General features: G+C 36.5%; 1 protein-coding gene across 1 annotated transcript in view; it reads left to right on the top strand.

The window, feature by feature from the left end:
- Inpp4b (inositol polyphosphate-4-phosphatase type II B) overlaps positions 1–27,022 on the top strand; it is a 756,225-nt gene that overhangs the window by 135,532 nt on the left and 593,671 nt on the right. Inside the window, exon 3 of the mRNA XM_026386173.2 lies at positions 20,061–20,123. The gene's annotated coding sequence lies outside the window, so the exon portion shown is untranslated. The remainder of the gene's footprint in view (positions 1–20,060; positions 20,124–27,022) is intronic.

Raw genomic sequence — 27,022 nt, 5'->3', positions numbered from 1 at the left:
CTATATCATCCGAGTGTTTAGTTCAAGGGTTGGTGAACTTTTCCTGTAAAGGGACAGAGAGTAAATATTTTAGACTTCGCTGGCTGTTCAAACTCTGTTGCAGCACAAAAGCAGGTCACGGACAATAGGTAAATAAAAACAAGGCTATTTTAAAAAAAATGGTCCTGGGTCACTTAAGGGTGGGTTGCACTCTGGGAAATGCTCCATTAAGTGACGCCGTCACTGTGTGAACATCACAGTGTATTACACAAACCTGGCTGATGCAGCCGAGGGCAGGCACACCTTGGCTAAGTGGTGGAGCCTCTTGCTCCTAGATTGCAAACCTGTGTGGCTTGTCACTGCTGAAGACTGCAGGCAGTTGTAACTCAATGTCTGGTATTCGTGATTTAAGTCTATCTGAACATAGAACAGTTTCAGTAAGAATATAGTGTAAAAGATTAAATACATTACTCCTGTACGGGGTACTTGCTGTGAATGGACCTGCAGGACAGGAGGTGCTCTGGGTGTAAGGAAATGCTGAGTGAGTGCAAAGTCCTGGGAGATTCCCCTACAATACTGTGTACATGAAGTTATACTCAACTTATTGAAGTAATTCTTCAGTAACAAATTAACCATAACTTACTTTAAATTTTTTTGGTAAACTTTTTAGTTTTTCAAAACTTCTTGACTCTTTGTGATATTTAGCTTAAAACACACATTGTACCTGTACCAAAATAATTTTTCTTTGTTCTATGAACTTTTTCTACTTAATTTTTTCTTTTACATTTTAAACATTTTCTAGTTAAAAACTAAGACACAAACACCTACTAGTAGAGACTTACACTATGTCAGGATCATTAATGTATTGTCCCCTGGAAGGTCTTCAGGGGCAGTGGCACACAGATCTGTCATCCCCTGTGACTGCATTGCCTTCTTCCAGAATACCTCCTGATGGACCTGAGGCCCTTTTCCAGTTTGCACTCTAAAATAATAATAAAGAGTGTAGTATTGTCAATAGATGAATCAGGTCACTTGCTAGCATTATCAGGTGCTCTGTGCTGTGCAGAATTGTACGAGCTGTACTTTTATGTCTCTGGCATGCAGTGGGTGTGTCCGCCCCAGGATGACCATGAGCATGCCTAATGCCTTCTGCCACAGTCTCACAATGTCTGTGGCATCGCTAGGCAGTAGGAATTTTTCAGATCCTCTTAAATCGTAGAGGAGCACCCTTGTTAGATGGTACCTGACCGTATCTAAAAATAAGTGGGCAAGGTTTGGCCTGCAGGGTGTAGTTTTCCAACCTCTCATTTAGTTTTAGTCTATTTACATTTCTTTCTTTCTCTCTGTCTACCTTTCATATAATTATCAGTACAGTTGTGTTCAAGTCTAGTGTCACCTTATTCTTCCCTTATTTTTTCCTGTATGTTTTTATTGCTTCTTTCCTGACTGCTTTGGGATTAATTGAATATTTTTTAAATGTTCTATTTACTTTGTTGGCTTCTTAGCCCTTTTAAAAAATTAATTTATGTAGTGTTTTCTCTAGAATTAATACTATCCTACCCTTAATTAGTTGAAGTTTATTTAGAGTTAGCTTTATTCCACTGAACTAACTCCTCACTCTTCAGTCCTAATTTATTATTACTTCACACCCCATCTTTCCCACATCTCCATTCCTGCTCCCCATTTTCCAAATGTAATAACCATTTAACTGCAGAATTTCTTCCACCTACCCCTTACCCATTGTGCTAGGGATTGCATATCTTTTATTTTTCGAATGTTATAAACTCTGATTTACAACATCATTGCTTTAGAAATCACTTTGTCTTTTAAGAAAATAAAAGGAGGAATCAAATAATATCTCATCTTATCCTCTATTTGCTTTTTCCTTCATTCGTCTCTCCTACAGATAGGACTTTTCATATTATATGACTTCCCTTCTTCATGTAGCATTTCTTATAGATTTTGTTTGCTACAAATACTTTCTCACCTTTTGTTTATAATAAAATACCCATTTTACCTTATTTGAAAAGGATATTTTTATTAGGTATAAAATTCTTTTAAAAATATTTTTTCCTTCACTTTGTTAAAGATGTTCTACTGTTAGTGGATTACCTTGTTCAGATCAGAAATCAACAATTATGTGTGTGTATACATGTATAATTTTATATATAACTATGAGAATATATAAATCATACATATGTAAGCAAATATATAAATATATACTTATTTACATAAATACATAAAATATATAAAAATAAGTATGCGTGTATGTGTATTTACATATACACACACACACATTACACACACACACACACATATGTATATATATGTGTGTGTGTGTGTGTGTGTGTGTTCCAGAAGTTTGACTAGGAAGTGATTTGATATAGTTTTCTTTGAAATCATTGCTTTTGGAGTTTTCTTATTTTTTGAGTCCGTTGATTTTTTTCCCATTAAATTCAGCATCTTTTAGTCTTTATTTCTTTAACACACCATGTTCACTATGTTATATTCTGCCTTTTTTCTGAGATGACTACTGTACTCATTCGATTACTTGGTATCGACTCACAGAACACTGAGGTGTTGTTTATTCTTCTTCAGTCAGTTTATGCCTCTGTTCTTCAGGTTGCAGAATTTCTATTGTTTACTCTTCAGCTTCTCTGACTCTATCGTCTACAATTCCAAGCTGCTGTTATGCCTATCCAGTAAATTTTGCGGTTTTATTTATCTTCCATTTCTGTTTTAGAGTTTCCATTTGCTGTTTTAAACAACTCACATTTCTCTTATGACACTATCAATTCTTTCATTAAGAACATGTTTTCTTTTAATTCTCTGAACACATTTTATTTGGTCTTTGAATATATTTTTATAGCTGACTTAAAGTCATCATTGGCTAAATGAAAGGCTCATGCTATCTCTGGATTAGTCTCTCTTTTGTGCCTTTTTGTTTACTATATCACATTTTCTTTGTGCATCTTTTGATAGTTGATTTATACGGGACACTGTAAAAAATCAAGTTAACAAGTGATCACCTTGAACTCGTATATTGTAGAATTTGTATTTTGTTGGGACAGATCTTTGGAAATCCTAAGCCATGCTGAGAGCCACTCTTAATTCATTTGGACTCAACCTTTGAAATCCATCTTTTCTGCAGATAATGTCAAGATTTAGTTGCAAGCTCTGTGAGAGTGCTTCTAGAACATACCTTACCTTAGCACACGATCTCTACTCATAAGCAGGACTCATAGTACCACCAGTTTCTCAGCTGGCTGCCTGTGGTATCAGGACATGTTAATGAACCATCTTCCCTCAGGTGGCTTGGACCTGAGTGTCCACTACTCCTGCTTGACTGCTAATACCTCTAGTTTACTCTCAGCGGATAGCAGCAACTGTCTGAAGCGTTTCACGTATTCCTGCCCCATACATGTATAGCCCAGCCTTGATTGAGAACTTACTGGGAATGCTGCTTAGACAGCTGAAACCTTTTCCTTCTGAAGAGCTCCTTCCTACAGGCTCCTTGTCTTGCCTGGTCCATTCACTTCACCTCACTTGAATACTCATCTCTAAAGTGTCATCATTCCTCTGGTTGACAGCCCACAAGCAAAGCATGATTTATGATCCACGGCCTGTGCCTTGATCCCGACTTGCTTTGCTGAGGTGGGAAAATTATCCCTAAGGAAGGAATTGGAACAATTTGGGAGCTTTATTTTCCCTCATAAAGGGCAGTTTGGTGCTGCATATAGAATAATGCTTGTGGAGATCTCCCCTATATATATTGTTCATTATTGCTGTTTATCTGGGGGAGACTCGTCTAGGACAAGCTACTCCACTAGAGCCAGAAATAGAAGTTCTTCATACCTTTTGTTTTTAAATTTTTCTTAGTTATTTGTGGACCTTTATGTATTTATTTGTTTTTCTGTGGTGCTGAGAATCCAACCCAGTGCCTCATACATGCTAGGCCAGTGCTCTACCACTGAGCCTCAGCCCCAGCTTTGGACCTCTTCATACTTTTTTTCTGATTGAGATTTTCTATTTTTTTCTCCTCTGTCTGCTGGTTTGAAATTAATATGTTTGATTTCTACTTTTTAGAAATTAACCTTAGAATCTTTGCTTTCATACTTACGATCTAAATTTGATTCATCTTTGTTGTCTCCTCAATGGCGTGAGATATTATGACAAACTTAATCACCTCCCCTTTTTTGGCATAATAGTTTAGTTCTACCTTGTTATTCATTGAATTCAGCATTTTACTAATATTTTAAATACATTTATTCTTCAAATTTACCCACATGTTCACTAATTATTTTTTATTTTAGTCCTTTTTATATTTTTTTTTTTTTTAAATTTGGGATTGTTATCTTTCTGTCTCAAATCCTTTCTTTAAAATTTTCTTAGGCTTGGGTCTTTCTGTAAACTCTGCTTTGGTACATCTAAGTATATATTTTGCTTTTATCCTCAAATTAGTTTGGAAATAGGGTCTTAATTGGCAGTTATTTTTCTTTGTCCTTAGACTGTATTATTCCACAATCTTCTGGCATCGATTGCTCCTTTGAGAATCTGTGATTTGCTCACTGGTAGTTATCTTCCTTTGTATTTACTAGAGTCAAAAATCAAGATGAAAATTCTTTGTTTTTGTTAGTTGAAATAAGACAAAAAGAAATTAAGAAAGAAGCATAGGTCAGATAAAAGCAGCTGGTAGAAGATCAGTCTGATCCTATAAGAAGCTCTGCAACCCAGAGGTCCTCAAAATATCCCCCATCCGTGCAAGGGGACTGGCTTTTGATATCCTTTTATGAATCATGCTTGGGCTGTGGACTGACCCCAGAGAAAGTATGGGACTTTTAAGACATTTCCAGTGGGTTGAGAAGAGTGATTTAAGGAGGATTAGTGGGAAGAGTCCACCAATATGGTAAAGGGAATCTGGACAGGGCACTGAGAGACAACATGTTATTTCTGACTACTTTTAAGATCTCTGTCTTCCGGTAGTTTGTGGTTTTACGAGTGTACCTAGGTGCAAATTTCTTTTTTATTTGTTTTGTTTGGAAAACCTTTTTTTTGTGGGGGACCTGATATTTCTAATATAAAAAGCTTTTATATTATCCTTTTGGATATTGTCTCTCCTAGTGGCAAAATTTTTAAAAAGTTAGTGCCTTCTTAACGTTTTTTTTTTTTTTTTTTTTTTTTGTGCTTTGGCTTCTTTCCCTGCCGGTCTGAGGCCTGAACGTGGCTTTTTCATTCTCTCTGACCTCTTCTTCAGGGAATTTTGTGGGTCATATGTGAGAACTCTGTATTCTGCCATCCACTTTACACGAGTTTCATTTGTTCTGTTGTATTTTATGTAGTTATTAAAGTGTTTTTTTCAGTTCATTAACTATCCCTCTGAAGATGTGTATAATTTTTCTCCAATGTATCTGTGATGGCTTAGATCTAGATGTCTCTAAAGTCTCACATGTGGAAGGTTAAGTTGCCAATTACAGCCAGGTTCAGAGGAGCTTTGGGGGAGTGATCGGATCATGAGGCTCTGCCCTCATCAGTATATTAATCCTTTGAGACCTGAGTGGCCTGCTGAGAAGGGGTGGAAACTGTAGGCAGGTGGGACATGGATGAAGGAAGTAAGTCACTGGGGGATGGTCTTGGGGACTACATGTGGTCCTTGGCCCCTTCTCTCTGTCTCTGCTTCCTGGGTGCCAAGATTTGAACAGCTTCTCTCCATCAGGCCCTTCCGACATAATATTTTGCCCTACCTCAGGCCCCAAGCATGGAACCAGTATGGACTGAAACCTCTGAGACTGTGAGCCAAAATAAATCCTTCCTCCTTTTAATTTGTTTATGTCAGGTATTTTGGTCACAGCAATAAAACGCTGACTAGCAAAATACGAAGTAAAATTTCATTTGCAATTGTAGTTTTATTTTTTATATATGTTTATTTTTAATTTCTAAACGTTACTGTTAGTCTTTTAAAACTATAATTGGTTTCAGTGTCCTATTTTTTTTCTCATGTTTTTAGCTTCTTTGTTTATACGTTTGGGATTTTAAGCATGTCCAATTTCAGTTATATATCTGACAATTCAAAAATCTGAATTCCCTGGTGGTCCAATTCACTGTTTGTTCCTTCTTTGGACTTTCTGTAAAGAAGGCTTTTTTTTTTTTAAATATAGGTTGTGTAATGTTGAATTATAAGCTTATTTTTTTTTTGGTTTATTTAAAATTCAGGAATCCTGAGAGCTCTGAGATGAGGTTATATTCTTTTTAGAGAGGAATTAGTTTGCTCTGATTTAATTTTTCTGCTTGAAAATTTTCAGGACTTATAATCAGTATAAAAATCAAGCCCAAAAGCTATCAGGGAAGGGAGAATGATTTATGCAGTTTTAGAAGATTTTCTGTTTCTTTATTCCAAATCAGGGATGTCACACAGATATTTTCTCCTGTCACTTACCCCTCCACCCCTTTTGGCCTTACCCTTTTGGACTTTTCAATATTTAAATTGCTACTCCCCATCTTTTGCAATCCTACAATCTTGCCCACTATCTTCTATGAGGCTATTCAAATCCAAAATCTGGAGTCTGTTAAAATCCATGATCCTCGTGTTAGTAAGCGTTGTCAGGATGCCCTTGACTTGGCACTTAGCACTTGGATGCTACTACTTTCTCAGCTCTGACTTCATTTTTGCCCCTGAGGTTCTCCTTTCTGTCTTGAGCTCAGCAATGCATTTTAAACTGTGTTTGTTGTATTTTGTTAGTATTTATAAGAGTTTTAAGGCAGAGGAACTTTTTGAACGATTAATGTCGCTGAAGCATAAATCCATTTATTGAGTACCATACAGTTTTTATTTTTGTCCCCCGTTTTGGTGACACTTTGATAGTAGAATATGGACATCTTTATTTACAACTTAAATTTTCCTAGATTTATTTCTCTCACATTTAGATGTTGTTTGGTTTTCTGTGCATATACCTTTCACACTATGAATTATTTTTTCTGCTGAATTATTTTTGCTGTTAATATCCTCCACTAAAAATGGTTGGTTTTAGAAAAATGTGGGCAAAAGAGTAATAGTTAGTTGAGCCTACTATTTTTAATGATAGTTATGTTGTATATCTAGATGTGTCAACTAAATTTTATGCTTGTATTAATGAGTTATGAATGGAAACTCCCTACTGGTGCTCTTCTCCTTGGGCCCATCCAAAAAATCATAAAGTGGTGAAAGTGTTTGTTATTGCCTCTCTTGTAAGGATTAACAGCAATAATTTGTGAAAAAGAATTGTTATAGTGATTAGCTTGAGCAAGGATCGATAAAAGATGTTCCTGACATTTTTCAAATGTAATGTGCTTTTTTAGTGACATTGTGAATATTTAAGAAAACATTTAATTCAATAGACTGACTAATTGGAGTTCCCTGCCTTGAATCTAAATTTCTCTTTTATTGGTGTCTTTTCTAAATTCTGAATGTTTCTCTTCCTTTCTGTCTTTGTTAGTGGTGGTTTTATTTTATTTCTTTTTTAGTGATAATGGTTCGTACCAGTATATTATATTGACAATTTCTGGTCATTTCAGCCCGATTTATTTCCATATGTTTCTCTAAAATATAAAAACATTTATCTTACACAATCATAGCATGGTTATACCACCTGACAAAATTAAAATTAACTCTTTCTTACCCTACTACCCAGTATATACTCAAATATTTGTTGCTTTCCTATTGGCAAAATATTAAATAATTATTCTCCTCAACAGTGTATGCTCAAGTAAGTTAATATTCTTATCCTACCTAGCTCATGTGTTGGAAAATTATTCAATAGCCAATACAAAAAGATAAGGTGATAAAAATTTTATAATATTTTTTCAATCTTTGGATATTTGTACTTAATTCAAATAGTAAAACGGACTTATTTTAAAAATTGAAATAGGATTGATTTTCTTTGCATGAATCTCTTATGTTTGAAGTTTGTCTTAATGGTTTTCAATGTAGATATTTTCCTCTGTTTGAAGATTTACCTAGTTGCCTGTTTGGTTTGGGTGGTTGTTGGTGATGGTTGTTCTAGTTAGAAGTAAGAATCATGTATCACTAAGTTCTCTTTCTGGAATTTCTTCAGGTCAACTGATACAAAAAGTAAGAAACCCCTAGAGTGACTTTCTATGTGAATTCCTAAGAACTAAGGAAACCTGAGAAGAATTTTCAAAGGAATTGAGATCAACACTGTGTTATAGCATAGCATAAAATTGCACAGGATTTTGAGAAAACAGTAGCTTTTTTACTATTGATCTTTTAACTTGGGAACTCACATAGACATTTATAAGGCCAGGCTTTTATACACCAGAGCTAAAACCTGTCAACTCTGCCTGTTTCCAGTGGATGACATTTGTGATCACATGTGCAAAATACAATACCTTGCAAACAGCTAGCTTTTTCTGACAGCCCTCAAAACCTAACATGTTTATAAGAAGAGAAACTTTTCTGAGTCCTCAATAATTAATTCACTAAAACGCAGTAACCCTGCTGGCGGGAAAGCTGATAGGGATGGAGAAATACTCAATAATAATTTTAATAGGCTAGGAACACTTAGTGGTAAAATTGATAAGAGAATCTTTCACAGAACCTAGGCAAATAAATTAGTTGGAGGAAGGATTTAAAAAGCCTATAGTTTAGAAGAATGTATCTTGTAATGCAGACTTCTTAAGCTTTAATTTGCCTTCAGATCGTCTGTACTTCTTGGAAAATGAAGAATTTGACTCCATTGGTCTGGACTAGAGCCTAGAATTCTGGATTACTAATGAGCCCCAAAGGAAGGTGCTGGTACTGGTTTATGGACCACCCTTTGATTATAATAGATGTGGACTCCGAGATTTTGATTTTGGCAATGGCATGAGATATAAGATCAGAAATATGTAATGAAATACATAAAGAGTAATTCAGTGAGTAGTGTTGGCTCTGTCTATGTGTTTCAGTGTAAATAGAAAGAGGTATGTAAATTGCTTTAAACTCTCAGGGGATAGTACCTACTCTAAATTCAAAATGTTTACAATTTTAAGCATGCATGGAAAATAGAGAAGATAGCAAATGCATACATAGAAAATAATTTTTGAGTACATATATTTAATGTAAAATGGAAGACTTCATAGTAATAAGTAATATATTTTAATGATGTGATGTAAGGACAGAACATATTTCAGAATAACAGTAACTCACATGGAAATAACAAGGTCTATTAGCCGAGGCAAAGAGTTAAAGGGAGGGATTGTTGCAGCCACCTGCAGACAAATCCCATCTTTGCTTGCTCTGTGGCTTAGGCAATGTGTGGCAACCATACTGTGCCTCAGCTTCTCTGTCTATAAAATAGAGATGATAGTTTGCCCAGCTATGAAGCTTCTTATGAGTATTAAATGAGAAAGATAGAAACTCAGAACAATGCCTGGCGTGTATTTGACAGTACTAAATGTTTGTTTTTATTATTACAATAATAATAAATTATTTTAAATTAATTCAGACTAAAAGATTTAAGAAAGTCCTTAAAAACAGAAACTCCTTTGAGTCCTGCTGCTAATTGCATATAAAATTATTTGTTTTTTTATTTTAATAAACAGCAGGAAGTAAAAAGTATGATTGAGGGAATAACACAGTAAAATTAAAGTTAACTCTTTGTATCTTTGGGTTCTACATCTGCAGATTGAAAATATTTGGGAAAACAATAGCATCTTTACTGACCATTTACAGATTTTTCTTGTCATTTCCTAAACAATACTGTGTGACAACTATTTACATAATATTTGTATTAGGGTGTATGGGAAAATGTATGTAAGTTACATGCAACTACTATGCCATTTTATGTAAGGGACTTGAGAATCTGAGGATTTTGATATTTACAGGGGATCTGGAACCAATCTCCTGTGGGCTGTCTGTCAGTATCTGAGAAAAATGTTGAAATCAGCTCAGTAAAGTTCTGATTATTAAAAAATAGAACATAAAGCTAGATTTTAATTATTCCTATCTTTCAGCTTCTTAATATCCTTTACACATAGGATTTGGATTTTTGTTTTTATTTTATTGCTGATTTTCCTCTGGCAAGGATTAAGCATACATCAAAATGATGGGCCTTGATTATTACCTTTGTGTTCTCTCATTATTGATACTTGATCTAGGCATAGTTACAAAGAGAAGAAAAAAGATTTCTCTATTTTATTGCTTATAGAAAGTGACAGAAGGGTAATTATTGGACTTAATTTTTGTATTTTTATTTTTTCCCAAAATATAAATGCAGATATTTTCTAAACCTCTATTTTTGTTTTGTTTTGTTTCTCCTAGAATAATTTTTTTGTAAACTAATAAACAAGAAAAATGAGACAGAAATCCAATTGGTAGCATGGTTAGTAATTGCAAAAGGAATTAAATTTCAGCAAATATAATACATTCGGATTAAAAGTGTTTTCTGACTGAAGACTCCCAAATTTTAAAAATTTCTCAAAAATTTTTTGTTAAGTATTCCATGAACATGCTTTAAATCTGAATACCCATATACTCTATGCCATGCTATATATAAAAAAACAACAAATAAGCAATTTATGGAGGAATCTTAGAAGTCTGAAGTATGTAAAGTTGTTTCTGTTGTGGGAAAGGACTGATGTTCCGTGTCTGGGGCTGCCCTGAATCCTTGTTCTTCTCTGGTGATCACCCAGTGGCCAGGAATTAAGAACATTCATAGATTGGAATCTGCCCTTACAATTATTCTCAATTGTCTTTAAAATCAGTCATCATTTAAAACACCAATTTCTGGATATTTTTCCAAGTGCTGAGACAGATAAGATTCTCAGTGTCACCTATTTTTTCTTTTTTAAGTATAACATGCATGTGGAAAAGCAAGCAAATCTTAAATGCACAGCTTGCTAATTTTTTTATTTTTTTGCACGGGGAATACATTTGAAGATCCAATAGCAGATCAAGAAAAAACATTTTCAGTATCTCAGAGGCTATCCCCAAGTCTCCTCTAAGCACTGTATACCTCACAAGTTTTTCCTCCTCATTTTATATCCATATATGCTGATGCTAGTGAACTTAATGATGGGGTTACATCCTGATTGAAGTTGAAAATATCACAAGTTGAAAATACACCTAACCTATGGACCATCCTAACCTAGCAACACAGTACACCGCAGGGTTTCTGTTGTTTCCCCTTGTGATCATCTGGCTCACTGCCGTATCATATAGCATATCATTAGCTCAGGAAAAGATAAAAATTCAAAATCAATATATGGCTTTTACTAACAGTGAATCTCTTTAATGCCATTGTAAAGTTGAACAATTGTAATTTGAACCATTTTAAGTTAGGAATGGTCTGTATTAGTTTGCTAGGGCTGCTATAACAAAAGACCACAGACTATATGGCTTAAACAACAAATTTATTTTCTCACAGTTCTGGAAGTAAGAAGTTCAGGGTAAAGGTGTGGAAAAGATTCTTCCTGAGGCCTCCCTCCTTAGCTTGCAGGCAGAATCATCTGTGTATTCCCACAGTCTTTTCTCTGTGCTTGTGACTCTGTGGTGTTTGTCTGTCCGTCTGTCTCTTTTCATAAGGACCTCATCCACGATTCTGGATTAGAATGCCACTGAAATGATTTCATTTAACCTATATTATCTCCCTGGAGATGTCTCTAAATACTTTCACATTGGGGATTAGAGTTTCAGTATTTAAATTTTGGAAGAATACAATTCATCCCAAACAAAATGCTATTGTGTACTATATGCTTTTATGTTTCTGAATTCTTTTCTCTAATATTATTTATGATATTCACTGATGTTTTTCATGTTATTGGGGCTTACTCATTCTCATTAACACATAACATTTCATGGTAAGAATATATACTAATTTATTAAGGATATTTTGGAGATTTGGGTTGATTTATTCCTAGTATGAATAGTACTGCTATAAATATTTATGTACATAATTTTGGCAACCATAAGCTGCCTTTACCATGGATACAAACCTAAAGAGTGGACTTACCCAGCCATATTAGTCTGTACCAAACTACTTTTCAAATTAAAATAATTCCACCCAATTTTCTATACCCACCAGCAGTGTGAGGCAGTACCACACTTGTTAACTCTTGGAGTTGGTGTTCTTGTTTTTTAAAATTCAGTCTCATTTTTTCTGCATGTAGTGGTATCCCATGATGACTTTAACTTGCATTCCCAATAACTAACAAAGTTGGGGAACTTTTAATATATTCATTGAAAATTCAGATGTCCTTTTTTTGTAAAAATTTTATTTGTATCTTTTGTCCATTTTTCTATTAAGTTGTCTGCCTTGTTCGGATTGATTTGCAGGAGTTTGTGAACTCTAAATGTGAGTTATTGTCTGACGTGTGTATTGCAAGTCTGGTATGTGTGTTTGCACTCTGAGGCTTGCCTTTCTCTACTCGCCATTGTGTGATGAAGAGAAGTTTTTAATTTAAATGCAGTCAAACTTACCGCGTTTTCCCTTCGATGGTTACCACTTAAATGCTATTTAAGAAATCATTGTCTACCCCAAAGGGAAAGACATTTTCTTCTGCCAGCTTTCTTGTTTTATCTTCCACATTAGATATACAACCCTCTGGAGTTGATGTTTGTTTATGTAGAAGTCGAGATTCACTTTTTTCCCAAGTGGGTACATATGCTTCATTCAGTGCCATTTAGTAAAGAAATTGTTCTTTTCTCCCCACTCAACCTTGTAAAACTCACTATAATTTACTGTCATAATTTGTGTGGGATTGTTTCTGGACTCTGGTTCCAAATATATATTCATCTGTCTTTGCACCAATTACTCGGTGTTTTAATTATAAAAGCTCTATAATGATATTTGATGTCTGATAATTTAAGACCTTCAGGTTTGTTTTCCTTTAATATTGCCTGGCTCATCTTGACCCTTTACATTTCTGAATAAATGTTAGCTTGTTAATGTTTGTAAAAATGAAAACAACCGAAAAACAGATTATTAGAATTTTTATTGTGATTATACTGAATAATATGGACCAACTTAGGGAGAATTAACATCTTAATAACTTTGAGCCTTACAATTAACAAGCATGTTGTATCCCTAACCATTAATTGTTCTACACTATTTTCTCAATGTTTTATAAATTTTTTTGTGTATAGGTCATGAAAATGAACATCTCTTGTTAGAATTATTCCAGGTATTTAATATTTTATTCTATTTAAAGTGTTATAGCTTTTACTTTTATTTATTTATAACTTCTATTTTTATAACTTCTATGTTTATTTGATTATTCTCAATAGAATAATTGGTTTTGGTACAATGAACCTGTATTCAGTCATTTTGCTAAATTTACTACTTACACCTAACAATTTTCTGTGGACTCTTTTCAATCATTAGTATTTTAAACTTAAGTGCATTTCATTATTTGTTAAAATAAAGTAAAATTATTTTCATTGTTATTTTTATTTGACAATTGTTATTTTTATTTCTAAATATTAATTGGATAAGAATAAAATTTAGAGTAAAATAAAAGTCAAACTCTAGATCTAGAGAATTTGGGATACTACATTATGCTTGCATAGATGCTAGAAAAATGGAATTACTGCCTCTTTCTACCTTCAGGTGCATAATCCTCTTGAATAAATAAGTCTGGCCTTTGGTTTCCTCAGCTGTAAAATAGTGATCCTGGGCTAGTTGAGCTTTCATTACTTTTTATCATCGTGGGCCAACTCTTGTACTTTCAGACTTTTCCCCATTTCTCTGCTTTTCCCTTTGTGGTCTAGTGATTTGGGGGGTAATGGGCCTCATTTAGGAGGAAGGAAGTCAGTGGGACCAAGGCACTTGGTACTTCCATGTCCCCTGCTCAGGGCTCTTGAGGACTTCACCCACACCTCCCACTGGCTCTGGGGATATTAGGATTCTATCTGGGTTCATCTCTTCACACTTCCTCCTTCTCATCCTCCGGACTTCTCCATGTTGTGTCAGTCCTCAATGCTGCTTTTCTCTGGGAATCCTGACTGTTCTCCAGTCTGTGCCCTATCAACTAGTTTGCCAGTCCAAACACTCCTGTTATCTCCACGCCACTTTCTTGTGGGGATTCAAATTAGAATGGAAATGAGGACTTTATGTTTGTTCTCTTCCTCTTCTGTCGCTCTTCCTCTTTCCCACACACCTTGTGTTAGCACTGTGTCAAAACACCTGAGGTAATCCACAAGGAGAAAGTGGGGAGGACGGAAGGGAAAAGGAGAAGGGAACAGGGAGAATCATGAACTGAAATCCATTTCTATGCAGGTATAAGTCTGTCAGGATGAACCCATCTACTATGTATAATCATAAAGCTCTAATAAAAAAGTAAAATTTTAAAAAGGAAAGGTTTACACAGTTTCAAAAGTTTTGGTCCATGGTCACTTAGCCCTCTTCCTCTTTGAGTCTGTGGTGAGATAGTACATTGTGGTGGGGTCACGTGGTGAATTGTCTGTCACATTATGGTGGTGGAGAAGCAAAGAGGGAGACAGGAAGGGGTCGGGATTACAATGTTCCTAGTGACCTAACTTCCTCCCACTAGGCCACGCCTCTTAAAGGTTTTACCACCTCTCAGTAGTGCCACAGGCTTAAAATGAAGTCTTTAATCCCCGGCCTTTGGGGGGCAGTCCAGGTCCAAACAGTTGAGTTCAAGGTGGTTTTCCATAGAGCATCTTACTCTGTATGCTGTCTGCTGTTAGCACTGAAAAACTCCACTATCCACTTCTCTAACTTCTAATATCTTCATGGAAGCTTAACCTTAATTTAAAAACTGTTTTCTAAGAAAAGCCTGATATCGAAGACTGGTTTTGCTATCGATCCAGAGTTCTTTCCATGTGTCAAAATCTAGTGCTCTTTCTTAGTTCCTCTCTTTAATAATAATTCCGATCCTCTTGGAAGTAAATGCTATCTATAGTGGAAATGTGTGGTCTAACACAGAGAATCATCAATATTCCATTAGGATATATTTCCAAGTAATAGCATCCCTGTCTTATGATGTCTTATCCCCTTCTTATATTTAGAGAACATGTATTCAAATGTTCTTTAAAATTATATGGCAATGGTAAAGAATTGCCATGTAATTTTTATCATAGGATGTGATAAGATATTTATGCCATATCAGTCAGCTTTGTTTTATCTACATGGATAGACATTTAATATATAGTAATTGATGGTGTACTTATTAAGGACCTTCTTCCTATTTGCTGATTGTTGAATTCAGCACTGAAGGAGACGAGAGACATAAGATAAACCACCCTAGAGGAAGCTAAAATGTAGATAGGAGACAAGAAGAGCAATGCAGATTATAGACATAGACCATAATTGCTAAATGAGGTCAGAGAATGGTAAAATCAAGAGTCTACAGTGCCTGGGGATCACTTCATGGAGAAGTTGGCATTAAAACCTTGACAGGCTGGTAAATTTGGAAGGCACCCAAAAGTCAGAACTGAATCACAACTGGAAGGAATAAACAAAGAGAATGAAACCGAGATAGAAAAACATAGCAGCTACTAGGTACTATGCTTGACTGAGTACGAAGGGTAATATTGAAAAGAACATGGAATGTTCAGGAAACTAAGGGGGGGGGTGTTATATCCAGTAGACATGTTATTTTTAGCTGCTTCCCCTATAGGTCTCTTAAAGCTCAAATTGTAAAAAACTAAAATTGTTAAATTTGGACCTTGTAAAGCAATCGCTATCAGATTCTCACATGATTTATAAGATAGATCACCTTGTAGAAGTTCCCGAGAACAAAGATGAGAACTGGTTAGATAACTCTTATATTCCTAATCTAAAGAGTTGGAAGATTAGACCATCACAGGAAGGTTTATTTGAAATGAACTCAGAGTGTCCTGGTGATATTAACAAGGAGAGAGGGTGGTGTGTTTCCCCCTGAGGGATAGAGAGAGGTGCTTCAAGGAGACTCAGTGAAGAGGTTAAGAGGTGTCTTCTCAAGTTTGGGGAGCTAGTGGATCCTGTGGTGAGGCAGTATAGGACACTGGTTTCTGATGAACCTAAGTGCCAAGGGTGCAAGAGAGGAGCTACGGAGAATCTACGGAGAAGCAGTAGAGATGCTGACCTGCAGTGAGCCTGTTCTTCCAGGGACCGTTTTTCTGGAAGACATGTAGCCTTGAGAGCTGTCATGAAGCTGTTTTGCTCCTTTCCTTAAGACTCAGCAGCAGCTGAAGTGGTCTCAGGAGCTAAAAGCTGTGGGTGTCTCTTGGGGCTGGGGATACCGTGGTAAAGTGAGACCCACGTCAAGAACATTCCAGATGAAAGGGGCCCAGTGAGTGGAGAAGGGGATCACTGAAGAACCTGAAATGGCACCCACAGGGAGAGAAGCAGCTTTGGACTCACCAGCCCCAGAGAGTGAGCCGCCTTGGCTCAGTGACCAGAAAGTAAACCCTTTTCTTCTCCATTGATCTCCTCTTTCCCCACCCTCCCCTTTTTACCCTGCTCCCATATTCCAGAGACATCAGAATACAAAATTAACTAGCTGGGAAAGAGGGGCTTTGGGGGGGGGAGGGTGGTAGTGGAGGGGAAATCCCTCTTCACTGGCTATTGGCTTCTACTTCTGGCAGACTCTAGCTAATTGTCCATGTGCAGCTGGGTGTCCGCTGACTGAACCGAGAATGTGCTTGGTGAGTGTAAGAAATAGAAAGTCTGGTGGTGCATTTTCAAAATGTAGTATTCAGCCTTAATTCGATCCAATTGTAGTCATTTTAATTGTAGCCCTTCCCTTTTGCTCACCCTAATTCTAAAATTAGCCAATTGCATAGATGGTACCCTTGAGTCCAATCAGGCCAAAGGGAGATCTGCCTTAGATATACAAATAGGCAGAGTGCCTTGCTAGCCAGGTTCAGGAGCATGCCCTTCTGGCAGAAGTAAAGGTTTGCCTTGCCCACTCACTTTTGAGCATGTGTTTGATTTATTGGGGGTACTTTCTTATTTCTAACAGTGAATCAAAAGAACTGTAAATGTTTTCTTTCATTTCTCAATGATCAGAGTCTAGGTAGAGGCCTGATGGTTATTGGCTGAAATGATGTATAAGTTTCCTATGGCTGCTGTAACAAAGTACCACAGACTGAGTGACTTGGAACAATAAAAATTTGCTTTCTCACATTTCTAGAGACTATATATATCAGGTATGAGAGGGTTGTCGTCTCTGTGAAGGCTTTTGGGAGAATCTGGTCCATGCTTTCCTTTTAGCTTGCTGGCTGTGCTTGTAGCTCCTTGGTTGTAGGTGCAGCATTCTGGTCTCTGCCTGCCTGCTCACAGGATGTTCTCCTCATGTGTGTCTTTGCTTCACCTGACTTTCTCTTCTCTGTGTATATATACATCTCTGTGTTCTCATCTTTTCTTATAAGGACACCAGTCATATTGGACTAAGGGTTCACTCAATGCTAATATAACTTCACCTTAATTTACACCTTAATTGTATCTGCAAAATTACATTTCCAAATAAGGCTACATTCAGAAGTACCAGGGTAAGACTTCAGTATATGCTTTTGGGGGATATAATTTAATCCACAACAGATGTTACGCAGACTTTGGTCTACTTGATGCCCAACCCAGAATTAGGGACTGTTGTTGGTGTGAATCAAAGTTGCTTCCTAGTTTCCTTTCTAATCCTATATGTTGCCCTTTTTCAAAATACACAGTATAAATGTTTAACACAGTATTTCTTAGTCTATTCCTATTGGGAATATATCTACTAGAAATACCTCTATGTTTTGTCCGTTTTCATTCCAATGCTGTAACCAATGTTCCTCTTCTTTGACATTCTCTGACAATTTAGGAGAAGTTGAGAAGACACACAGTGGGCAGTAAGAGGTCTCATATTGATCGTCTCCATATTTTTTTAATACAATTAGCTCTTTGTATGTGTTATTCCATCTCCGTGGAAAATCGTGCCTGTGTTAGTCAGCTTCCTGTTATCCTAACAAAATATGTGAGATGATTAACTCATGATGAGGGAAGATTTGCCTGGGTTCATGGTTCTGGAGGTCGAAGTCCAAGATCAAATGGCCCCATGACTTTGGGCTTCTGACAAGGGGAGCCCATCATGCCTAGAGCATATGGTGGAGCAAATTGTTTTCCTCCTGATCCAGGAAGCAAAGAGGAAGAGGAAGGGCCAGGTTCTCCCAGTCTCCTTTGGGAGCATGTCCTTAGTAACCAAAGGAACTTAGGCCTTACCTACTAACGGCCCACCACCTTGCAATAAATAGCACCACCCTGGGGACCAAGCCTTTAGCCCATAGACCTTGAGGGGACATTCAACATCCAAACTATAGCACCACAGCAGACTCAGACTTTCAAGATCCTTCTGTTTTATAAAACTTTCTTAGACCTCACAGGACTGTTAGCTATGTGTAGCAGTCCAGCTTTCTGATTAATGTTTCAAAGTTTCTCTTTTATTATTCCTGTCCCTCTGTAATTTTGCGCAGAACACTGTTTCAAGACTTTCTGCTAATTCAGCACATTTTATGTTAATGATGGCTTTTTTTTTTTAACCAATTACTTGGAATAATTGTCTGTGAAACTGCCCTCCTTGAGAATCTCTCTCTCTCTCTCTCTCTCTCTCTCTCTCTCTCTCTCTCTCTCTCTTTTTGATTGTGGTTTCTCTTAAGTGTGCCACAGGCCCTGACTTGTAGTACGAGCTTACGAGGTCTTTTCTGAATGGAACTGAGTATTCACAGAGTAGACAAGGGCCTGATGATGCTTTAAGTGACTCTTGAAGTCCATCATAATGTCTTGAAGGGCTTCTTCCAAGTAAAATCCTAAGCAAAATCAAGAGGAGCCACTGCAGTGCAGCAGTTGACAGCTTGCTAATAATCTTCTGAAATACTCTTCAATCTTTTTTACCAACCTGCATTCACAGAGTCAGATTAATAAATAGAAAAAATCAGGCAATGTCCTGTGTGATGTGATTTAATCATTCTACTGTGTGGCTCACTAGGCATTGATTGTCAATGGGGCAGTGAAATTCTTTCTTTTTTTTTTTTTTTAAAGGAAAACTGTGCAAATAATAGCAAAAATGATGTTGATAATAATACTGGCTAACCCTTAGCTTGGTGTGATGGATGTCCTTTGTATGTGTTTATCTCACTTAACTTTTGTATCAGCCCTGTGAAGAAGGAAGGATTATTCTCATATTACATAGGAACAATGAAGTTTTCTGTGAGTTTCATTTAGTTGCCCAAGATCACACAGCTGCTACGATGTTGTTGTGATTGCAGTAATAAGATGATTCATATAACAACTGCTGTGGCCAATTAATCAGTGTTGTTAACTGTTAACATTCCTTCCGACAAATAAGTTACTTGGGTAGGAATTTTAGATTCATCCCTTATCTATGCGACAGCCCTTTCTGGAAAACTATTGCTCAGACTTGAATTTCTTATCCTCCAATCTGAACATTCAGATAATGATGCAATAAAATCTTTTATGGGATACTCCTCAAGATTGTTATATGCTACGGGAGGGGATAAGATATATTTTCATAACTTCTGACTTCTGTAAAGTACTTTCCTCCTCGTAGCAGCACTGAAAAGCTTTGAAATTGCATCTCATAAGGAGGATAATCTGCAATTATTTACAGAGTCATCCCACAATATCTCATCTTATCACTTTTGTGGAAAGACCCAAAATTTCATGAATATTTTAAAGCCCATACTCACTAGGAGAGGGAGGAAAGAAGTTTAGATAATTGCAAATTCCATTTCAGTCTGTTGTATTCCGGGTAAATGTTCAGTCCCAACATGGCTTACATCTTGTCTTTTGAAATGATGGAAGCTAATGCCTTTCCTTGTTCAAGTGCAAATCTCATTCCCATGTGAGAAAAGAAAAGAGAAGCAAAGAAAACAGACTGGTTGTCTGTCGAAGTCACCCATGTTCTCAGCTACAGGGGAGAGAGGACCTTTGGGGAAGTTATTTGGCATTTAAAACAAGTGGTTCTTGAGGCAGTTCCTGAATGGAGCTGAATATTTTGTTAAATGATTTTCTTCTCTGACCTTTATTACTAATGAATCTTCTTTAAGAAGCCTTTAAAAAGTAAAAAGAAAGGTTATTTTTATTAATCTCCTCTCTTTTTGCCCACAGAACTCAAAGAAATGGTGTTACCTGGCAGGAGATCTCCTGTCTTTTATGAAAAATCAGACCAAGGTAGTAATGCTTATTTTGAATTCATATGTTTTTCAGTTTATTTCTTGGATTGCTCTGGTTTTCAACATTGAGTGATTCATCAAAAAAGTAAATCATGTACTGAAAAGTAGAGGGAAGGGTTTATGATGACCACCATATTCATGAAGTGAACAATAAATTTTTTAAATATATAATAGTTTATGAAAACATTATGGATAATGGTTAATTTTTTGAGACTGCTTTTTCATTTATGTTAATATATGAATAGGATCTTGACAAGAAGATTGCATTCTCTTCATTTGGAAATAACTCCCAGTTGACATATCATATTTACAAATGATATGCAGTAAGAGAAAGATTCTTGTCGAGGTAGAGTAATGAGAGTTTCCCCTCTATTAAGCATTAGTCTGATGGCTTTACGTATTTTTCTGAGTATGCAAAAAATTGATGCAAATTCCTAGAAAATTTGAAATTTTATGAAGATACTCTGGTACAAACCACGTATTTTCTCTGGAAGATTGAGTTATATCATGCAGTTGTTGAATAGCATGCCTGATTATGCTTAACAGATTGCATCTTTAGTTGCTAAATTTTCAAATTGCTATCTGATTTATTTACATATGTTGTCCTAAGAATATGAAAACTCATGCAAATATTCTAATGATATACACATGTAAACAAAGTGTGAGCACAGATGCAGATAAGCAATATGTGCATGTTTACCAACAAAGCTTCTATCTCAAAAGAGATTTTTATAGAAAAGTTTCAGACAGGTTAGAATTGTGAAGAGAACTAGATGCATCTATTGAGTACTGTTTGTTACAGCTACGATGTCACTATGCATATAGGAACATTTATTAATTGAAATCTATTATATGGTTGCATTTTAATTGGTATTGACTGAATTTTGTTTATAATTAATGGTTGAATTTTCCCCGCATGAGTATTGAAACAAAGATTGAATTTTGAATTTCATTGACATCAGGACAAAATTTCTTTCTGAACTTTGATTTGCAGTTGAACAAAAAATCAACTGTTAAATTGAACTACATATTGGAGCATTTCTACTTATTTTTGGCTTTCAATGAATTCTTCAAAGGAGATGTAAACCCCTTGAGAAAACAGTTTCTCTTCTTTTAAGGGGATTTCTAAAAATTGTAGTCACTTTTCCCAAGTTTCATTTGCATGAAAATGTTAATTCAAACTATAGTATTTTATATAATTAATGAGATGAGTTAAGTGTTGCCTGTTGCATAGGTCTGTGATTCCCCAAAGAGGGATGAGATAACGAACACTAATATGTAATATGAGAAGAAGCTGGAGCTCAGCTATGTGATCCAGGTGTAGGGAGACAGTTGGTGGTAAAGTGCTTGCTGGGGAGGAGTCGGTAGAGAAGAGAAGCTCATGAATGAGGAGCAGCCACTGAGGAGCACCTTGAACCCATATTCTTTGGAACGAAAATAAGGAAGTAGGGGAGGGCAGACTCACAATGCATTTGTTTGAACTTTTTCTTTTCTTAGAGATAGTTGAATACTAATAGTTCCAGTTATTAGGCAGTAATTTGATTTATTTCAGGTATGGATCAACTTATTTTGAAATGCACATAGTAGAGGAGGAGTTAGGATGAGGAGGGAGGAAATTTCCATTAACATGATAGAACTTCTAGCATCTGTGTACCCAGAGTAACAAATTTGCTTCTTTCCACTGTGAGAATAAAAGAAGCATTTGTGTAGTACCAAAGTTCAAGTGCTTTTCCAAGCTAAAACTCCCCAAGAGATTCTTATTTAGGATGTCTGTGCATTTGTGTCAGGCTAGGAGCAGGCTGTGTGGAGAAGCTTGGGGTGGGAGAAGTAGGTTCACATTATTATCTCTCTAGGTTTGTCCATTAGCTTCACTTAATGAGAGGTGTTTCCATCTTATAAAATTCCTGTTAATGAGACGGTGCTAATGGTGGACGCTCTGCTATCTCAGATGAGATGCTTGCATTTAAATTTAAGTCTTTTAATAGTGGAAGTTTAAGTTTTTAGTGAAGGTGCTATTTTTAGATAAATGCTACTGTTCAGCTTTTTTTTTTTCCTAAGCTGTACATGAAAACACTCATTTTGTGTAGGATGATGACTAACACACTCATTTTGTGTAGGATTAATTCTGGCGGTGGAGTCCAGAGAAGTCTGTGGGACTCACAGGCACACTGTGTGTGTGTGTGTGTGTGTGTGTGTGTGTGTCTCGAACCTGCAAATTCCACATTCAATTAAAAGGGTATTTACATAACTTTTCATGTAATGTCTTATTAAGTGAAGTTAATGGTATCTATTAATCAAATTGTTCTTAATTTTGTCATCCAAAGATAGAGGCAACTTTAATTAATCAGGTTAAAATGTCCTTCTTATGTACCTAGCGAGACAATGATGTGTGTGGGCAAGGGGAGAGAAAGAGACATATTCTGTTCAATTTTTATAGGTTTTTATTCCTGAAAATATTGAATTTCACCTGAGAAAATTACATTTCTGTAATTGTTTTTATTCTCCAGAGATGCTGAATTTTATTCTAACATGTATTTAACTTTTTCTATAAGAAAATTAAAATGTCATATTAAGGATTTAGCAACATTTTGATGTGTGATAGGTTAATATCAAGACTTAGTGAAAAACACATTTTGAGAAATGAAAATAAATGGATCATAAGAGTGATGTATAGTTCTACTTATGTTCAAGAACAGTAAGAACTAAGTTACTAATACATTTTTTTTTACAGGTTGGTTTTATCTTGGTTTATTATTTGATGTAGAAAATTTTGTAGATGTACTTTATGTTGAGATTTAAAAGGTTAAATATGTTGAACATTTTAGGAACTTAATACAAATTATATATCATTTGCCTATTATAAAAACAACAATGGAAATGACATGAAAAGTTGCAGGTTGATTGATAAGTGAACAGCTGTGAATTGAAATGAGTCAAACGTTTCTATGGCTTGTGATGAAACATGATATGTAGTTTGCCAATGCCTGAATTAGATTCCATGTCCGACATGCACAGAGCTTTACATAGAGTGTAGCATCAGGCAAAGCACGCTCCTACTGCAAATCGGAGAGCTAGTCATTGAATACTTTCATGGAGAAGTGATTAAACACAGTTCTTAAGGGAGAATTTCCATGAGAAGAGTTAGTATAATAGTTCTAAGAATTTGGCTTTGGTGATTTTTATGGTTCGTGTCATGTGTAGAAGTACCTGGGCTTTCTGACTCTCCTTGAGGATTAGTTTCTGTGGGATGAAAAAAGCTCCCAGGACTATGAACCATAGCATTATTTAGAATAGCTCCTGCTAATATTCAAGTTCATTCATCAATTTCCCACCGGTTTCTTATGTTATTTGTTTCTGTTACTCTGTACTCTAAATCTTTGTGTCTTTGTCCTAAAAACACCCTCATTTTTTTCCTGCCATACTCCACAGCCTACATAACCTTAGAGACTGACCTTAAGAATTGGCTTCTGGGGTCCCCATCATATATGCCTCTCTCCCTTAGTCTTCCTTGACTCAGTACAGACCTTAGATGTAATACCTGTCAGTGTCATTGATTGGCATATATGGTTGTGTTCTTATGTGAGTACATACATGTGCATATATAATTTTATATAAAGGTGCACACACAGACATGGTTTATTTTTTCTTTAATATGATTATAAAAATTATCTTTCTGCTATTCACTTTTGTTCCCACTTGTGAGTAAAGTAGAGACATTTTGAATGAGTGCTCTCTTTGAATCCTTAAATCTCCAGGATTTCTACTGAAGGAATATTTAAAAGGCTAAAGGTTTCTTTTGTACTATGGGAGTCAGGATTTAGCTATATTTTGTGTTAAGTAGGACTACCTTGAGAACTCACTCTACTGCTTATTTTCAAAGAGAATAAAATCTAAATTTAAATCCACTAACTTCTAAAGCTGTTGTAGGGACATTATTTTCACCAAGGAGAGATGGCCTAATTCTATCACCTGTTGGCTTTGTGCCACTTTGCACATGTCATTGGAGAAAAATTTTGACCTTAGCTCTTCAGCAAAGTCACTTTTGCCTAAGAACAAATCATTTCCTTATAAGAGGACCAGCTAACTCATATTTTCCATCGGAATCAATAACAAAACACAAGTTAGAATTGCCAGCTCATTCACTTACATATTCGTTTATCAATTCAGTATTTACCTGCAGTGTTCACAGGGCTCGCACTGGACTGGAAGTCCATCCAGTGCTGGAGAGTCTGCTGCTTGTTCTCAACATACCCCAAGTGCATATGTGCATGCCACACACAGGACCCAGAACCCCCTTGCATACTGGTGGAAGTTATCTCTGCTCTCCTCATTATTTTCACACAGATTCCAATCTCTTTCACGTTCTTAGGCATATCCCCATTCATGTGGATGGTTAGAAACCATTAAGGCAGTCCCTGGCAGCTGCTCTTAAGTCTTTGGCAGTAGTTGCATCTCCTGTGGAGGAATTGTACGGCCCTTTTGAATGTGCATGTCTGTGTGTGGATATGGGGTCTGAAAGGACCTACTCCTAGCTCTACAGTGGAGCCTCTCCAGACAAGGATTTTAAAGGTATCTAAATCCTAGGTGAAGAAACAAAAATAGGGTTATGGTTATTTGAAATGTTGAGATGCAATCAGGTTTATTGCGGTTGGGGCAGAGTGTTTGGGAATTTGAGCTTCTAGGGAACTGATGATTCCTAGTAAAGACTAATGAACTTGACAAAATTGGCTTTAGCAGATATATTTTCATTTCTTCAGATTTGCAGTGTTAGCACAAAGGGGAATCTGTCCTTGAAGAAAAAGTGGTCTGGACTGGAACAAATAATTTGTAATGTAGGATGTCTACTAGGCTTTGCAGGTACAACCATGAAAAAAAATTACATGTATGTATGTGTATATATATATATATATATATATATATATATATATATATATATATATATATATATATAGATGTTGATGTATATTCCTCTTCCTTTCAAATGCATTTGGCTTTTTAAAAATTATGCCACTAGATGTCAGCAGCAACCACCTAGGGTTCCTCTGACCTTAGATTGTCACAACAACAACAAAAAAAGTACTTTGTTGATCAATCCAAAAGAAGACAGGGCAAGATTCTGAACAGTCTCTGGCTGGGATATTACTGGTGGACAAATATCTGTGTGCAGCTCCTGCATGTAATCAGAAGACAAAGATTATGATAGATAAAATGTATTTGGGAGGACTAAAGATGGCAGGCCAGAGGGAGCAGTATTCTGTGTTGCTCCATGACCAGGGATTCAAGTAGTGAGAATACTGCTTCTCTGCAAGTGATATTCCTGCTCCACGCAGGACATTGCTATGCCCTACATGGCTCATGGCCTCAGTGTCAGAGTAGGTCTCCCAACTACTTGCCCACGCAGGACCACTGGGTACTAAAGCAAGACCATCAACGGCAGCACCTGCACTTTCAGCCACCCACCTGGGCAGACATCACCAATGCTGCTCCCATGCAGGACACCCGGCAGCTGCCCACACACAGGAACTCTGGACACCAGTTCTGTCTGGACCCCCCTCTACCAATGGGGGGCTACCATCTTGGTCCTCTGCAGCAGCACAGATAGTTCCCTAGACACTGTAGCCTGTCTGCACCTGGGAACTTCACACAGGCTCTGAAGTCAGTGATAGCTACACACTGCACGCCACAGAGCTGTCTCTGAATTCATCATCCAATGCCATTGCTTGTGTCCCCCTACCTGACTGGACACCTCACCACTGAAAGCAGGCACCTACATCTTGGGTCACCTTCATCACCATCTTTAGTAGGGACAACTCCCAGTTTGGAACTGTGGCTGGACAGGTACCCAGTTTCTAACTCCCCCCCTCTCCCCAGCAGCCGTTACCCTGGCACAGTGACACCCTGCTTACTTTCACCATCCTGAGGGCTGAGATACCAGTTAACAGACAGCCCCACCTACTGGATGAGAAGGGAAGCAGGAAAGATACTGATTTCCAACCTAACATCTTCCTTCAAGGTATTTTTCCCTCTCCTCTCTATTCTCCTGCCCCTACACCCCTGTCCCCAACATATGTGAAACCAAGTACTTTGCATGAATTAGGATTTTGAGGATTGGGAGGTCTAAATAGTATATTACAGTTGTATTTATTTTTTCTTTTTTTCCCAACAATTCTATTTTAATATTTTTTATTTTTCTTAATATATGTGTGTGTTTGTTTTAAGTACTCTACTCTCTTCCCACTTGTCTACCCAAAATTAATTCCTCTTCTACTCCTGCTACTAATCTTCCTCTTTAGATTCCTCTTACACCTCCTAAGATATAATAACTCTATAGCCTCACCTCCTACCTCTTCATCATATCATCCTATACCTCAATCCCAGTTCTTTGTCCACCATCAGAAATTGTAAACCCTTTTATAAACCTACTGAGTATATTATAGATAATAATTGAATTCACCATTTCTGTATATTGTGAGTAAACTGTAAATATCTTAATAGCAAACATTTGTTTTTAGGGTGGATATTATTTATATTGGGATCTGTAAACATTGTCCTTCACCTCAAAGGAGAGGTATTATAGTACCTTACAGGGGTACTATAAGCCTATAGAGGAAAACCAGTAATGCCTTGGATCCACAGTGCTAGAAGGGAAGACACCCAAGCAATATGAAAAGACAAGGGAAGAAAGTGCCCCAAACAAATCAAGATACCACATTATTAGAATCCATGGCCAGCACAGCAGAATAAATTACAGAGAAGGAGTTCAAGATATACATAATTAAAATGTTCTGTGAATTAAGAGATGATATAAGAGAGAAAATACAGGCAGCAAAAGATCATTTTGACAAAGAGATACATAAGCAAATACAGGAAGCAAAAGATTGCTTCGTAGTGAGATAA

Source organism: Urocitellus parryii, chromosome 10 (genome assembly GCF_045843805.1).
Source record: "Urocitellus parryii isolate mUroPar1 chromosome 10, mUroPar1.hap1, whole genome shotgun sequence".
Classification (NCBI taxonomy): domain Eukaryota; kingdom Metazoa; phylum Chordata; class Mammalia; order Rodentia; family Sciuridae; genus Urocitellus; species Urocitellus parryii.
Note: the sequence above shows the minus strand (reverse complement) of the source record. Positions and strands in the feature narration are given on the sequence as shown.